Source organism: Cyanistes caeruleus, chromosome 10, assembly GCF_971803275.1.
Source record: "Cyanistes caeruleus chromosome 10, bCyaCae1.hap1.1, whole genome shotgun sequence".
Classification (NCBI taxonomy): Eukaryota; Metazoa; Chordata; class Aves; order Passeriformes; family Paridae; genus Cyanistes; species Cyanistes caeruleus.
In genome coordinates this window covers 16,183,489-16,199,392 of record NC_141710.1, presented here as the reverse complement: position 1 = coordinate 16,199,392, position 15,904 = coordinate 16,183,489, and the positions used below count along the sequence as shown (strand labels likewise).

Sequence of the window (15,904 nt, the reverse complement as noted above, 5' to 3'; positions counted from 1 at the left end):
TGCAGCAGAACCGGCAGATGGCAACCTCGGTCCCTCTATGGCCACCGGCTCCAGGGGGTGCAGGACACTGTGTCCGGGGTGTGGGACAGCATGGCCGGGGGCACTGGGCACCCCGGCTGTGGGACAGCCAGTGGCAGGCAGCAGTTTATGGCATGGCCATCCCCATCTCCTGAGAGTGGGTGACATGCCATTCTTACCGAGAGGCACATGGGGAACAGTGGCCTGAGGACAGTGAGAGGCTGTGCCAGCCCATGCTCACACCTGGGAAGCCCTTTCTGCCCAAGCCAGGTCACAGCGAGGCACAGAGAACAGGGCAGACTGCAAAAGGCAGCACCTCTCCTTCCCATGGGCTTTGGTGCAAGGAAAGAGGGAGGCATTTCCAGCATTAGCCTCAGATAAACAGATGCATGCTTGGGCAAAGGTTGGCCATGGAGTTCCCCCTGCATCTCCCTTGAACTGTGGCCTCTATGGAAGGAGCAAGCCCATTTTTAAGGACAAAGCAATAAACACCTGTGAACAAAATCCCCTCCTTGTCACAGGCAACACGTGCTCATTGCACGTCCCAGAGATGAACACTATAAGCAAATGCTTCAGCACACTGACATTCCTGTTCCTGTTGAGCACTGGAGTGTAAACCCCTCATCTCTCATCTACAGTGACACTTTTGGCTGGATGCAATTTCCACCTGATTATTAAGTTCTGCATTTTGTTTTACCATTCTGTGGCTTGAGGTTTTACAGTTTCCTGGAGATATCCTCATTCTGATGTTGTAGGTACTGAATGGAAGCTCATACCTGAGCATCCTCCTGCCAGGGATGCTTTTATTCTTGAAGTAAAACTTACAGCACATACTACCCACTTTGCTCTGCAAAATCCCATCCTGGGAAGCACCCAGGAGCTTTGCACCCATGACAGGGTGTGCAGGATGTGACCATGGATATTCAGAATTGAAAAGCTACTCCTGCTCTCTCATCCAAAGGCAGAGGCAGGCTCTGGGAGATACATCTGCAGTTCAGGCTTTCAAGGATCAGGTAACACAGATAAGGTTGGACACTGTCCTGTATCTGGGGGAAAAAGAAGCCCCAGGATCTGAGGGGTTGGTTTGTGTCAGCTCAGGGTAACAAAACAGAGTGCCCTGGGAAGGCTGCAATGCCCTGTGGGATGATGTCAAAACCCCTTACAGGGACAGAGGGTCCTTCCCAGCTCTGGATCACTGGGGGGTCACAGAGCTGCTCCCCAAATGCACTCTGCTCCAGTAGTCCTGCAAGCTTGAAAGGGAAGAAGAGTGTGGGGCTGCTCTATAAGTCCTAGTCAGATTTGTTCTAAACATCAGGAGTCCAGGGAGAGAAAAGCAGGTTCCAGAAGGCACAAGTCACAGCTGGGGTAATCCAGAGCATGTAAGAGCTTGCCAGGGTCAGAGGGAACAGGCTGGGGACAGTGAAGGAGCTGGCACCAGGAGTTAAGCCACGCTACCTCTTCCAGCAGGGCAATGGGTCTGGGGCTCAGGACACAAGGAGGGAGAAAAGATCTGCATGAAATAGCTTAATGTGGTGACCTCACTGTACCTGAAAGGAAAATCTTATTCCCAATAGGAGCTCACACAGACTGCATGGGATGTTGGTGACTCAGGTGGATGAGCCAGGGCTAGGACTGCCCAGCAGGCCAGCAAGGCTTCACGTGCTGAGGAGCCGGAGGGCACAGCAAAGCTGCTGCCTTCCTGCCCTCCCCATGTGGACTTCCAGTTGCACTTTCAGCTCATGTTCTCATGAGATAATAACTTGAACCAGGGCTTCAACTAAGCAAGCACCACACTGTGGCTTGGAGAAAAGCAATGGATGCTGAAGCTGATGGAAGCAGAGGTTGGCTGGCAGAGCATGGACCCAGCCCAGTGGCTGGTGCTGATGTTGCTGGGAGCTGTGCTGAAGCCCTGCTAACTTGTCGGCAGGTCAAACGACAAGAGGTTTTGGGGTTTCTGTGGGTTTTTTTTCTTAAAACAGCCTAGCCTGGAGTCTGGCTCAGTGCAGCTGGCAGACAGGAGTACAAAGAAAAATATTTCATGGCTAAAAAACGGAGACAGAAAGACTGGTCCATCTGAACGCGTACTGAATGAATCCCATGTGAAATGCATTCTAACGCCATCACTACAGTTTCCCCTGGATTAGCTGAGCTATCCTTGGCTCCTGGCTCCATAAAATCCCATAAACAATCTGATCTGAACTTTTGCCCTTTCTGTGCTGATGTGAGGTTTCCTTTGCTGTCCCACAGAGAGGGCTAGGGGTCAACAGGTGGCTGTCCCTCCCATAGGTGCCTGCAGATCCCAGCCATCTGCTAACTGCTGCAGGAGGGAGCATTTCCAAACCTGTTCCATGCATCACTTAACATGTGCCCATCTGAGGGGAAGGGGAAGGAGTGATGGGATGGCTTTTGAGCTCTGTAACATGTACATCTCCTGTCAGCTTTTTCAATACCCAGATTTTGCTCATGAGTTATGTGGATGAAACTCATCCTCAGCCTTCCTGATGCAAGAGGTCAGCTGGAGTGTATGGCTTACACTCACCTCTGAGTTTCAAATGTGACCAAGGAATACCAGTGCCTAAATCTCACCAACTTCTGGGGAGATTTCAAGCTCCCGAGATGCTTTTAAACACAAGTCTTGGTGCTTTTCAAAGTATCTTTGATAGTCACAGGTTCTGTAGGGAAACAGTCACCTATGAAACCATCCAGCTGAATAGGACTGATGACATCTTGATTACAGCCCAAAACTCAAGCTAGTGGGCTGTAATTCCTCTCAGACAGCTCCTGCCAGTGCCAAACACCTACAAGATGCGGGAAGAGGAGCTACACATTCAGACCCTTGACCTGCTTTAGTTACCAGCATTACTATTTGCTCCATTAAATGTTAGGTAGGCCCTTCCCAATCTCTGGACAGCAACCTTGGAAAACTACTGACACCCTCAGCAAGTTGGTTGGTGGCAAATAAAATAATGACTTCTCATGGCAAATCTGCAAAGAGAGGCAGGGCAAGTAAAATGCCTGTTTGGCTGCTTGTCTCCATGGCAATGCAGCTAGGCTGCACAGCAGCCATCGAAGTGCCCACTCTCCTTGATTAACTTGACAAATGACATTAGCTAAGAAGGTTTTGCTGAAAGGGAGAGACAAGGAATACTTTGTGTGCAATCCAGTAAGTGCAGGAAGGAGGCAGGCAGCTTCCTTAAAGCAAAAGGACACAAAAAAAATCCTGCTGTTCCAGCAGAGTAACAGACCCAGGGGCTTCAGAGCAATGGCAGTGAGGTGGGGCTGAACAGATGAGCACAGCTGCTCCCCCATAAAACCTGCACCTCCATCCCCTCCTACAAGATGTAGCTGATGGGTGCATCCAGGTGTTGGAAGAGTTACCACAGCTGAGGTGTGAGAGATAAACCTGAAATACCACACAGCTCTTCCATAGCAGGGTTCTTGGCTTTTGATGGGCTGGAGAAGTTGGTCTTTTCTTCACATGTAGCTCATTGTGGAAACCTGCTCCCAAAAGGATGGAGCTAAACTGTTCTGAGCTGGAGTCTGAGCCCCTCTTCCAACAGTGGTCCCTCTGGCTGGGTGAGCTGCCACCAAGTAAATCCCCAGCATTTTTTCAGCAGTTCAGACTAGAGCCAAATATGACCAATCTCTTCTACAAGGGTTATCAAACTTCCTTCTCCTAACCCATTAAAATATCTCATCTGCCCCTCTCCATCTTGTCTCTCCCTTGTAGCACTTACTCCCTTCCTACAAAAGGAACAAGATTTCTGCTGTTCAAATTTCTTCCTATTTATGGATAGATTTACCATCCCAGATCAGCAAGGGTTAGTGCTTCAACCTGCAGTCAAAATCCTCTGGTTTCTCAGCCCATACCTATGTGCCTGTCTCAGGTGTGTCCAGCTCCATGCTGGGTCCAAGCAGGGTTAGGACAGTACAGCTTTGACAGCGTCAAACTTGAACCAAACAGTGTCACAAAAGGCTGGTGCTGAGAAAGGCAGCCCTGATGTGTCTGTGTGTGTCTGAGGGAGCTCTAAAGATGCTGATGGATTTATGTCCCCTTGCTAAGGGCAGTATACTGCTGAGATCCCCCACTCTCTGCTGGCTTGGAGGGTGTTATTGTTACAGCATGATCTCATACCAAACAGGAGATCTACAGCCACCTCCTGTGAATGGGACTCTAAATCCTGCTGCATTCACCCACAAAGTCACCTTCCACAAAAAGCTGCAAATAGTCCTGTTCTCATCCAACAGGAGCAGCATCAGCTGAAGGAAAACAGTAAAGAAACAGGAGCACGGCTCAACCAACAAACCCTCTCCAAGGCGTTAAGTCCAAAGATGCTGGATGTGGTATGACTTTTTCTTCTTTAAATCGTGTTAGTTTATTTTTGATTACAGCTCTTCCATGAAGCAGAGGAACTTGAGAGGTTTCTATAAAAGCTCTCCTAAAACCAACATTAGCTAATCCCACATCTCCTGAGAGTGCAGCCAATGACAGAATCATGCTCTTTGATGAGTGGCTGAGCCGGCACTTGCAATGGCTCTTTTCCATGCAAAATTATGCAAGAACAGTGTGCTGTTTTCTTGGTGACACTCTGCCTATCCAACTAACAGGAGCATCTTCAGTCATCCACTCTTCAGGAACAGCACTGCTGCCTGAAGAGCCATGAAAATCAAATCCCCTATTATCCAAAAAAATTGGATTGCAGTGTTACATATGAGCCTTGCAATGTTGGTGTGGAGCTCCTGCTGCCAATGACAGTTGCCAAAAGACCAAAAGACCTACTTTTTTTTTTGAAAGAAAAAGTAGTAAAAGGCAAGAATGCTGGTGGTTCCTGGCTTGATGAAAGTCATTTGTGCTTCTCTCACAGCTAGCAGTAGCCTTGTACAAAGCATAGCTGAATAATGGAATTACTCCACTTTCTGAGATTGCTCAATTAGCTCTTGGTTAAAACTGCTAACATTGAAACTTGATGAGAATAGCAGCTCTGAGGCAGTTTTAGATTCATTTCTTACTAAGCTAGAATGGCTTTTCCCTATAATGAACTCCCTTTCTGGAGCATAAAGAATGCCCTTTATATTAGCTATGCTGCCTTCCCAGTAATAGATGCCTACAACACAAATGCATGGGAGGGTTCTCTGAATACAAATGTCACTTACAGACCACTCTCACACCTTGGGGCTTGAAATGCCACAAGACCACTCTCTTTGCTTTATCCAAATTATCTGTGGTACAGTGGAAAACCGTTTTAAGTTCTCAGTACTGATGCTGGGCTCCTGAAGGCATTTGGCATGATTAGGAATTAATTGCTTAAAGCCTGATGTACTGGTTTGCACACAGGGATTTACACCGCTAGAAAAACCTCAGCCATTTGCTTGAGTTCCTTTGAAATTATCAACACCACTTTGCAGCCCTGTTAAATGAAATTGCTGACTACATCTGGCAGCACAATGTCAGGCCAGACGTTGCAGCACTGGGTAGCACAAGTGGCCACAGAGCCTTTGGGATCTCTTGGCTCTCAGCTGTGTGGGTGCAAAATGCACCCTGTCCAGCCTGGAGCTCTGCACCCACATCTGTGGTCCATATGGAAGGGATAAAGTCAACACCTGTCTGTCCTACCATCCTCCCTCCTGTCTTGATTCAAATGGCAAAGGAGGCATCACTGGACTGAAGTGTTGGTGTTGCAGAGGATGCAGTCACTGTGGGCTGTACATCTTCATTAAAGGTTAATATGACTGCAGTCTGCTCCTTTTCATGCAAATTGGTGACAACCTTCAGATTCCTGGCATGGTGCCCCTGTGCCCCTGTGTGCCAAAACAGAGTCTTCAGCTGCCTTGGGCCAGGAATGAAAGCTTAGACCTGCACACATGTGCTGGGCCACACAGGATGTGGAGGTACAACTTCAACAGGCTCTCTCAGCCTCAGCTCCACTTTCTCCACAATTTTCTCAGGACTGTCACATATTTGAGCCCAGGGCAGAGGACTTAACTCTCAGCATCACACAGAGAGGAAGATCTCCATCCAGGAATGGCCGTCCTAGATCCAGAAATCCCTTTTTTCATGGGCCCCAAAGAAGCCCATGGAGTGCTGCTCACTCAGAGTGGGCACACAGCCACATTTAGATCCCCTTCTAGGAATGTCTCCAGTCCCCAGGGCTGCCTGGCACTGCCACACCGACCTCCCACTTGTGTTGGGTGTCAGCATCAAAGTGCCAGCAATGTTAAAAACCCTCCCTGAACACACAACCCCTTCACCTTTGTGTGGAACACAATGGGAAAGAGTTTGCAATCCTTGCATCTCCAGAAGCTGTGCAGTTGGGAATCCCAGTCCTGCTTTCCACAGATCTGTGTCAGACCCAGTTTGCCTTTCCAAGGAGCCACTAGCTCACCAAGATCTCAGCTCTCAGAGACAGCTATGATGGCAAGGGCCCTGCTCCCACTCCTCAGAGCCACAGGGAAGGGATAAGGATGGATCACTAATGCACAATGCTGTGCTCAACTAACAGAGTGATGACCTGCTGGGCTGGCAAGCCTTACCTCTTGGAATGCATTAGGATGCTCCCAAGCAATGGTGCTGCTCAGCCACCTGGGGCCAGAGCAGGGACCTGAGACCTGAGTTTTCTCCAGGTCATGGTAATTCTTGGTGGGTGAATGAGCTCTGACCCAGGCTGGGGCAGAGAAGAGGGGAGATACCTCACAGCCAGAGTCCAAGCTGGACTGGCAGTCCACATTCCTGAGACGTGCAGTCTGGTATGCCACTGGCTCTGAAAGCACAGCTTATGACATGACAAGACACTTAATATTAATGTCATCCAGAGTCTGGCTAAGAGGAGAATGGAAAGAATTCCTGAATGAATGCAGACAGCCCCTCTGCTGACAGGAAAGTCTCCAGCCCCACACATCAGGCCAGTACCGCCTGTTATCAGACTGCCTTTCCCACTGGAAGGAGGAAGCAGGAATGAAAGGCACTTTCCCTCACCATTAAAAGTTTATGCAAGTGATTTATGGGTCAGAAAAATTAGCAAGTGCGTTGCTGAGTGCTCCATACAGCAGTGTGTGTTATGTGGCTGCTGACCAGAAATGCCAAGGCCCATTGCAAAGGGCAGCATGATGGAAAGTTAAAGATGCTTTTTGCCGATTTAGTTAATTAGCCAGGTCTTTTCTCCATCCCCTGCAGCCCTCATTAATGTAATATTGAAGTAAAGAAATATTAACAATTCAGACAACACATTAATATTAACACAACACCTGCAAAATGCAAGTGTTAGTCCATTAGGTAAACATGATCTTAAGCCATTGAGGCAGAAATAATATTCTGACATTTCCTAGCACAAGTATCGTGCAGACATACTGTCCATCACTTATGCTCCATTGTAAGCCATGGCCCCTGGTACATGGGGGGCTCTTCATCTATTACTAGTCCCTGAATTGATGAGAAAAACTTACATTTCCATTAAGACATTTACCCGTTCCATATGGAAAGTATCTTACTAAAGCCATGTCATGAACCAGAAAGATCAAAAGGGATTTTTAAAAGGATTTTATCTCTGTGCCAGCAAGGGATGGAGATAAAACCTGAACCTGATAGCTTGTAAATATTAACCTAAACTTGGGAATGCTCCAGAACATCAGCTTTCTATTATGGTGGTTTCATCTGAGACAAGTTTTCATTAAGGGAGAAGCAAACAGTTAATCACCCAGAGAACTGATAGTGCCACAGGGAGTCACAGACTGCTAGAACCAGCCTTCCTGTTTCACATTCCCCACCAGCTGATGTTCTCCCCGACATTCCTGCTGAGGAGACATTCACACCTTATGTGTGTTACACCCTTCAGCCTTTGGATTTGCATTTTCCCAATTGACCTGGCATTAAAGAGTTTATAACTTCCAAAGCAGGAGACAATTGGATGGACAAGGGGGAAATAAAAACACTGGATGAACATTCCAGACTAGAAGCATACTCTGAGATGGTCAATGACTGGGAGCCCATAGTCTACCAAGGAGGATGTGACCCAGGCACAAACAAGGAGTCTGCAGAAACTCATGAAGAGATGAACAACAAAAGATAACAACAACAACAAAAATAAAATTAAAATACCAAAACAATGGAAAGTAATCTACATAATCTGGCAGCCAAAGGCAGCGGTGGCATGATGACTCAACATACATTCCTGATGTTCACGAAGTAGAAGTCAGGCAGTGACTTGCTAAGTAATGTCCTCTTCTGCTGCAAGTCTCTGGTCCAAGCAATGCAGAGTAACTTCAAAGTTGGATTAGGCTGGCCTTTCCCAGTTGAAATCTCCAGCTTTCTCACAGCCTCTCTGGGTGCCTGTGCAAGTTCTTAACCATGCTCACAAGAACTGTTTGGGCTCATGGGAAGAGACCTCCATGAGAAGCAATCACCCAGACTAGCCAGCCTTCTTCAGCAAGGGCCTTTCCAGAGGAGGACTGCTCAGGAGAAACTGCAGATCAAGGGAATCAGAATGACCACTGGGACCACTGGTTCTGAGAACATTTGTGTCAGAAAAACACATGTACCTTAGCAAGTTCCCAAGGTCCCCAGCAGACAACACCCAAAGGCAGCTGCTCCCTGGCCATGGGATGCTCTGCTAGGGGTGCTGCTTTCCAGGCAGACCATGGATCAGGGCTCACAGCGCTACCCAGCACTGCTCTGGTTCAACCTCGGATTTGCAGTTGTAGCACTGAGTGTGGGCAGGTTAAGGGGAACAGTTGTATCAATACAGAGTGAGGGATCCAGCTGGCTCTGGCTGTATTATTCTTGGTCTGAAATGACTGCAAAGCAATTGTGAACCTTCTGGTTACCAGGACTTTCAAAGACATGGAAACCCAAAGGGGAGGGAAGCAAGGTACAGGGGACACTGACAGCAGATCGGGGTTAAAACAACCAATAAAAGTTGTCAGGGAAACAGGCAACACAGAATTTGGGGGTGATGTTTTCTAAATATGCTACTGAAATACTCTGGATAACTTCTACTTTCAAGCAGCCTCTTGGCAGATTAAAACGTCCCAGAAGGTTTTATATCCAACTCCTACGATCTTAAACTAAATATTAGGTGAGAAAAACATGCTTCTAAGGAAAAGTCAAACATAGCCCTGAGTGAAAAACAATGATCAGGAGAATGAACATATTGGGTTTGTTGAATATACAACCAACATCAGTTTTCTTGCCCAAAAAATAAAGCCAAGGGAATAAAATGCAGAGATGAGCAAAATGGAAAAGCTGCAGGAAATTTAGGCAGTCTTTCCCCACCCCACATATTTCCCCAGGCAGGACTCTCACCCTGCCTGGCCTCAGCCAGCAGGCTTGGAGCTTTGCCTTGAATTCCTAAGAGAGCCTTACCCCCTCTGCAGCAGGACAGGCTCAAGGTACAATGGGTCTTTTCCCTCTGTAACTTCTCTCCCTTGACTTTTATGTGCATCGATTCAAAAGCTGTTTGATTTACTGATTCAGGGGATGTCAAGAGTCTGGTTTGGTCTAAGGACAGCCTGAGGTTAAAGGCAGCAATGCAATTTCACCACCCTGTCCATTACAAGAAAATATTCAGATCTGGATTTACAGTGATGTTCTGGTGAGCCCACACATGATGGCAGGCTGAAATTAGCCTCATTTACACAGCGGGATTGAGGAAAAATGGATAAACATCCCACTGGAGTTGGATCCCCATGGAGAGTGGCATGGGAAAGGGTCCTGAACAACAGCTTGGAGGGTGTGTGGCTGTGGGTGACAGAGAGCTGTTTGTCTCCATATGGAGCTCCTGCCAGCCAGATGGCAGATGAGGACAGATGAGGCAGTTTCAGTGAGACCATAACAGGGGAGGATGAGCAGCATGGGACCCATCACTGTAAGCAAGGGAGAACTGTATCCTTCAAGTCCAGAGATGAATATGACTCTCCAGAGCTGCATGGTAAGAAAGGACTTTTTTTCATGTCCCAGTTCCTCTACTGAGATTAAACAGAAGTGAGAACAAGCTCTCTTTGATGCCAGGGTCTGCAAAACCTCACATGCTGCTGGGTGAATTTAGCAAATACCTCCATCCCTGATTGTCGAAGTCATAACCTGGTTACTCCAGCTAGTTCCTCCACTGACTTTTATGGATCCCTCAGTTCCATCTACGAACAGAGAAACCAAAGCTAGATCTGTGATGATATCCTGAAACTTCTCCTTTGGGCCAGGATTTTACTAAATGAAGTGAAGCTTGGTTAAAATTAAGACCCAGGTGTGATGAAGAACTCTTGCAATGTTACCTGCCAACTCTTCCAGAGTTCAGCAGCAGCACAGATCAATGTTCTGAAAAAATTGCCAGAAAGTAGAGACACAGATCTGTCAGCCCATTTGTGCTGATGAAACAGACGGATCTCAGCACTGGATCATGGTAAGATTTGCAACACTGTCATCTTGCAAAGCCTTGGCAGTGCCTTTTAATCCTTGGAAAAGGAGCACTTCAGGCATAAATTCTTGACTTTGCATTTGAATGTTGCAAAGCCAAAACAACATCTCTTGGAGCACATGGCATATCCTAAGATGCCCCGGAGCTTTCTTGTCCTACAGACATTGAGTAGCAATCTCCAAATGACAAAACAGAAATAAAACCATATATCCTCATGCTTTGGTGAGCCTCCAATCCAAGCCTGACAGATACCTGGCTATGAGTGCTGCGTCTCTCAGACTGCTTAACTCTTGATTAAACAGGGGAAATGTACATTTAGAAGAAGCCTGGTTTTATCCTTCTCCCCCTTCAAATCTAGTTTAAAGCTCTTCCAATGAGCCCTACTAACTCTTGGGCAAAAATCCTTTTAACCACTTTGAAACACATGTGCCCTGTGTCACCAGCAGGCCTGGTGCTGTGTAAAGCAACCTATGAGCAAAAAACCCCCAAATTCTTCAGTGACCCCAGGCCTGGAGCCAGGCATTGACCTGCTGGTTCTTACTGTTTCTTCCCTTATAATTTCCTGTAACTGGAAGAATAGGGAGGACATTGCCTGCTCTCCTGCTCCCTTAATCATCACAAAGCATTCAAGTGTCTCTTGAATGTTCTTGGACTTCTTGTTGCAGTATCATTGCTGCTTACCTGAAAAATCAATAATGGATAATATCTGAGGGCCATACCAGGGTGGGAAGTTTTCACTTTTATAACTTGGCCCCAAGGAGGCAGCAGGAGTGGGTCCAGCCTATGTATTGGGCCTTCAGCTCTCTACCAAGGGTTACTCTGTAACATCCAAGGAAAAGCTTTGGGAGCTTCCTCCAATTGATCAACTTGTTGAATCTGAACGGCTGAGAACGACAATGAAGCTCCATCAGATCTTCACTGACCAGTTTCAGCAGGGGACAAAGCCACTCAGAACCACTGCCTGCAGCAGCAACGTGACTGTGCCAAGAGGTGTTAAGAGAAAGGGGACACATAATAGTTTAAACAGACAATCCAAGTACCTGGCAAAGGGCAGGGATTACAAAAATCTGGAAATCCACCAAAGGGGATACAACAGCTTCTGTTACTGCCCACGCTTCATGTGCTCACTTACTGCTGTCTGGACATGATGGACACCAGCAGCTTCTGTGGATGTTTGTGGGAACATATCCCTCCACAGCAAGAGAGGCACCAACCCCATTTCAGCCTGGGCTTGCTCCATATCACACCCAGACAGATCCCATATGGAAAGCAAACAGACTGGGAGCGAAGCATGGATGGGCTGAATGACAAAGCATGGGAAATGCAGCTTAGGGTACGTGCAATCCAGGCACATTATACCCCCTTTGAAACTCACTCTTCCATTGTTATTTAACATCCTGCAGGTTTCAGCCAGACTCCCATCCGCGCCCCAAACTGGCCTGGGTATGGCTGGGAAGAAGAAAGGGAGCTTGAAATGAACTGTGGAAAGATTTAAGTGCTCTAAGTGCTGCTTTCCAATACAATTTTCCACTTGGGGCAGAGGAAGGGAAGGAGGAAAGCCTGACAGTAGTTTAGAGCCAGTCACAATTGTGACAGGTTCTTCTTTTCCATTTCCAACCAGCTCACAGGCAGAAGGAGCACTTTAACTTCCATTAATTATCACAGCCTTATTCCAGCCCAGGGTTTCAGAGCAGCAGTGGCAAACTCATAGGACCTGTTAGGAGCAGGTCCTGCCTCAAATTGCGCTACACTGCTCAGTGCAGTAAAACTATAATTCATGGAACCAAGACTACTGCAACTCTTCCTAGAGTACCTCAGTTTGCAGCTAAGGGCATCTCCTGTAGGCAGCACCAGTTCTGTCAGAGAAGAGGATCACACAAACAACTTCTTGCACTCCAGACTCTGAGAACAGGTTAACAGCCATTTAACAGACGGATCTCTTGCACACCCAAGCTGTACACACAGAAAAAAAGGAGGTTAACAGAGGAGTACATTACTTCTGTCTCCTCCCTGGCTACCAGAGATTCCTGTTGTAGCACTACCACCACATGAAGCTTATGGCATTTATCAGCACTGATCATTGGACATGCAGCTTCAAAGTGTGCACATGTTGTTTAGGGAGACGCAGACAGCTCAAAAACATAGCCCTCACACAACTGGGGCAAAACTATTATGAAATATTGCTATTGGCTTCTCCCACTTTTTGGCTTCATTACAAACTATCAATGAACATTACTTAAAAATAGCTATAACTGAGATGTGCCTGTGAAGGGACTAAGATGCCCTAGCTCAGCCCATGCTGCCCCATGTCCCTTCCTGCTCCTCTGCCTACAGGTTTGATGATGCACCCTCAGCTGGTCTCTCCTGCTGAGACCCAGACCTAGCCCCTGCTTCCACCCACTCCCAGCACCTAGCTGCAGGTACCACCTCTTCATGCCCACTGATGATAAGATGTGCAGTATCCCCAGTTGACACCACACCTTTCCAGACACTTATGGCTTGCAAAGCATCCACAGGTGTTTTCAGCACTGAGTAATGAAAGCAGGGAGATGCTGCTGCTGGATGCAGCCAGACCTGCTTCCCAGGGACCCCACAGTCACCCCAGCAGATGCTGGTAAGCTGTGTTGGGATTCAGGTGCTTCATGGCTCTGAGTGGAAAGCAAGCTCAGCCACAAGCATTGTTTCCTTGCCTGCACCACCTGGAACAGCTGATGCCTTCAGCTGTGGCAAATTTACCAGTCTGGAGAAGGTGAGGAGCAAGCCTCTGTTTGCATGGACACATCCAAAAGGAGGAAGGAGGACTGACTATGAAATCAAATTTAGAATGACTGGGACATACTGTGCCAGGATGCTGAGGTTCACAGCAGCTCCACATTTAGCTCTGAGTCACACAGGAACCAGCCTGGGGAGCAATTACTGGTGCACAAAAGCTCTTGAGCTGCAACAAAAGAATGGCAAGGAGTTTCTCATCAAAACCCCTTGAAATCTTTATCTTGCCCACTTAGGTTTGGGAGGATACTTCCTCCTGCTAAGACAAGTGAAGACTCAGCAGAGCATTTGGGATGCTAGAGAGGAAATGTTCTGTGACGTGAATCAGGGGTGAGCAGCAGCCACTGCAGCACAGCAGCAATGACAGCCCTGACATCACCCCATTCCCATGCCAACACTCGGGACTGCAGGAACTACACTCCATTAGAAACAAGCTGTTCCCCTAATTCAGTCCTCCTGACTCCTCTGTTAAAAGATTTTCCTCAAACTGTGTAGTGCTTTGACTAGCCAAATGCATTTTGACATCTGACTTCAGCCCTCCAGCTGCCAGCGCATCACCCCCTGCAAGCTCAGCCTGGGCTACTGAGAGCCACAAGGCAAGAGGAAATCCCTGAACCACAGCCTGCTCCCAAATCGGGTCTGCAGCACCAACCACACTTCAGTCCTCCTCCCTGCATCCTCACACGTAAATGAGCTTTTTATTCATGAAACCTCACAGACTACTCTAGGTCTGAAAGGGAATTACATTACAGCAAGCACACGCCCAGTTGCTCATTTTGTATGTGCTGACAGTCTAATTTTGACTCTACTTTCTATGTTTAAGGTGTTAATGGGAACCTTGATGTATTTCAGAGGGAACGTGCACAGATAGAAGACAGATGCATGAGTTTAAAACCTGGCTCCCAGATTTCATATCAAGTGCTAGATTTGTTTATATCCATATGATGCAATCTCCATAGAAAGCAATCAACCACCACCAAAAGGAGATGTTTCAATATCTGCACAGCCTTCACGCACTAGGCATTAGGTTTGCTTTTATGATGCAGAATAATATAATGGATTTCTTCCACAAGTTCCAAAATGTTGTTATTAAGTGTTGCTTCTCTAATAAAATATGCTGCAACATACAGCAGTACATGACGTGGCATTTACACAAGCCTTGTCTCCATATAGGACTTGCTGGCTTTTAAACAAATCTGTCTCTTCTATACACTACAGAAGCACAAGATGAGTAATTATGTTCTCTGCTTAATAATGTTTCTGCACTGGCCAATTTAACAGCTAATCTCCACAAACCTCTGAGATAGTCCCCCAGCAGCTACATTTGCATGTTGTAATCAAGTCTTGCTATTAAATCATACTTTGCAACAATAACTGAGCTGTCAACGACAAGCAGTGGCTCTCGGCTCTCGCACTGGCACCATGCAGGCAAAAGCCCTGGATAAACATGCACAAAGCCTCACTGCTCTGCCAGCTAGGAGAGCATCCCTTTGCACTTTTGGGAACTCAGAAATGGCTACACCCATGACAGATCTCAGGACATGCATCCTTTGTCTCACTCAACTCTCTGGTCAGTCAGCTTGCAAGCTGTTTTCTCCAGGCCTGCCTGCTGCTCTCTGCAGTGATACAATGCCAAACTGGTTTGGCTGTGGTGTGCTCTGTCATACTTCTCTGACTGCTTTTTATGGTGTCCTTATAAATTGAGCATACTGGGTACAACAGAGAAATCCCTTTGTGGCAAAGGTCCTGCCTTGGCTGCGTGGGCAGAACAGTTTGTATAACCATGCTGTGATCAGAGCGCTGCACCCCTCAGGGTTCGCCATGCTCCTTGAAAATGCCCTGCCCAATTTTCCAGTTTCTTTGCTGTCCTTGTTGATCACAGTGCAGCAAGAAGATGTGGCTGAGACAGAGGGCAGACCAGAACCAGCTCAGTTAAGTGTCCCTGTTAGTGTCATCACAGTTTGGCTGTGGAGCCCTGAATAGCTGGTGTGACACACAGCATTAAAGAGATGTTTGATCTTCCTCCACTGGCTTCAACCAGGGAGTGATCCCCTGCTCTGCACTTCACATTTGCCCTCCCAAAACCTCATCCCCAAAGAGACCCCACATAAACTGCAGATTAGCTCAGCACCATATTCCTGCTCCTGTACATTCACTGAAGAAAAGTGTCCCTTCTGCCTTGCTTTCCCACAACCTCAGTTTTCTCTCAATGACTGTAAATATCTGACTGATCTGAGTGCATCTGTCAAAGAATAGCACAAGAGACAATTCCTCTGAATTCCCTGCAGCAAACATCACTGCTCTGGTCCAGGGTGTTACTGGTGCCAAAACCTCCTGCTCTGAACCAGATTCTGACTCTCTGCAAAATGCTGCAGATTTGCAATACATAGCAGTCTTTTTGAATCCTGCCTTTGCAGTAGCCTGACCAGAGGCAGAGTTTCAACACAGCAACGTGAATCAGCCCCAGCCTGGCCATATTGATGACGTCTTTCTGAACCAGTGATTCTTCCTACACATTAGCACATTTTTTTCTACCCTGCCCTGTTCTTCCCATTTATCCAGAAATCTGACAAGGTCTCCTTCCTTTGAACATGGAAACACAGGGAAAGGAGAATTTCTTGCTGGAACTGGCTCACTCTGTGAAAGTAGACAGATCAATCTAGATTCAATCCATCTCACTAATTATTGGAGGCTGGAACTGACCTGGGGATGGC

The 15,904-nt window shown here is 47.2% G+C and overlaps 1 protein-coding gene and 1 long non-coding RNA gene across 5 annotated transcripts in view; both read right to left on the bottom strand.

The window, feature by feature from the left end:
- DIS3L2 (DIS3 like 3'-5' exoribonuclease 2) overlaps nucleotides 1–15,904 on the bottom strand; it is a 176,975-nt gene that overhangs the window by 11,761 nt on the left and 149,310 nt on the right. The window lies entirely within an intron of this gene.
- LOC147651328 (uncharacterized) lies at nucleotides 7,871–12,374 on the bottom strand. The gene is made up of 2 exons (XR_015274528.1): nucleotides 12,235–12,374; nucleotides 7,871–11,870 (listed from the first exon to the last, which is right to left on the bottom strand). It is a non-coding gene; the product is annotated as an uncharacterized LOC147651328 (long non-coding RNA).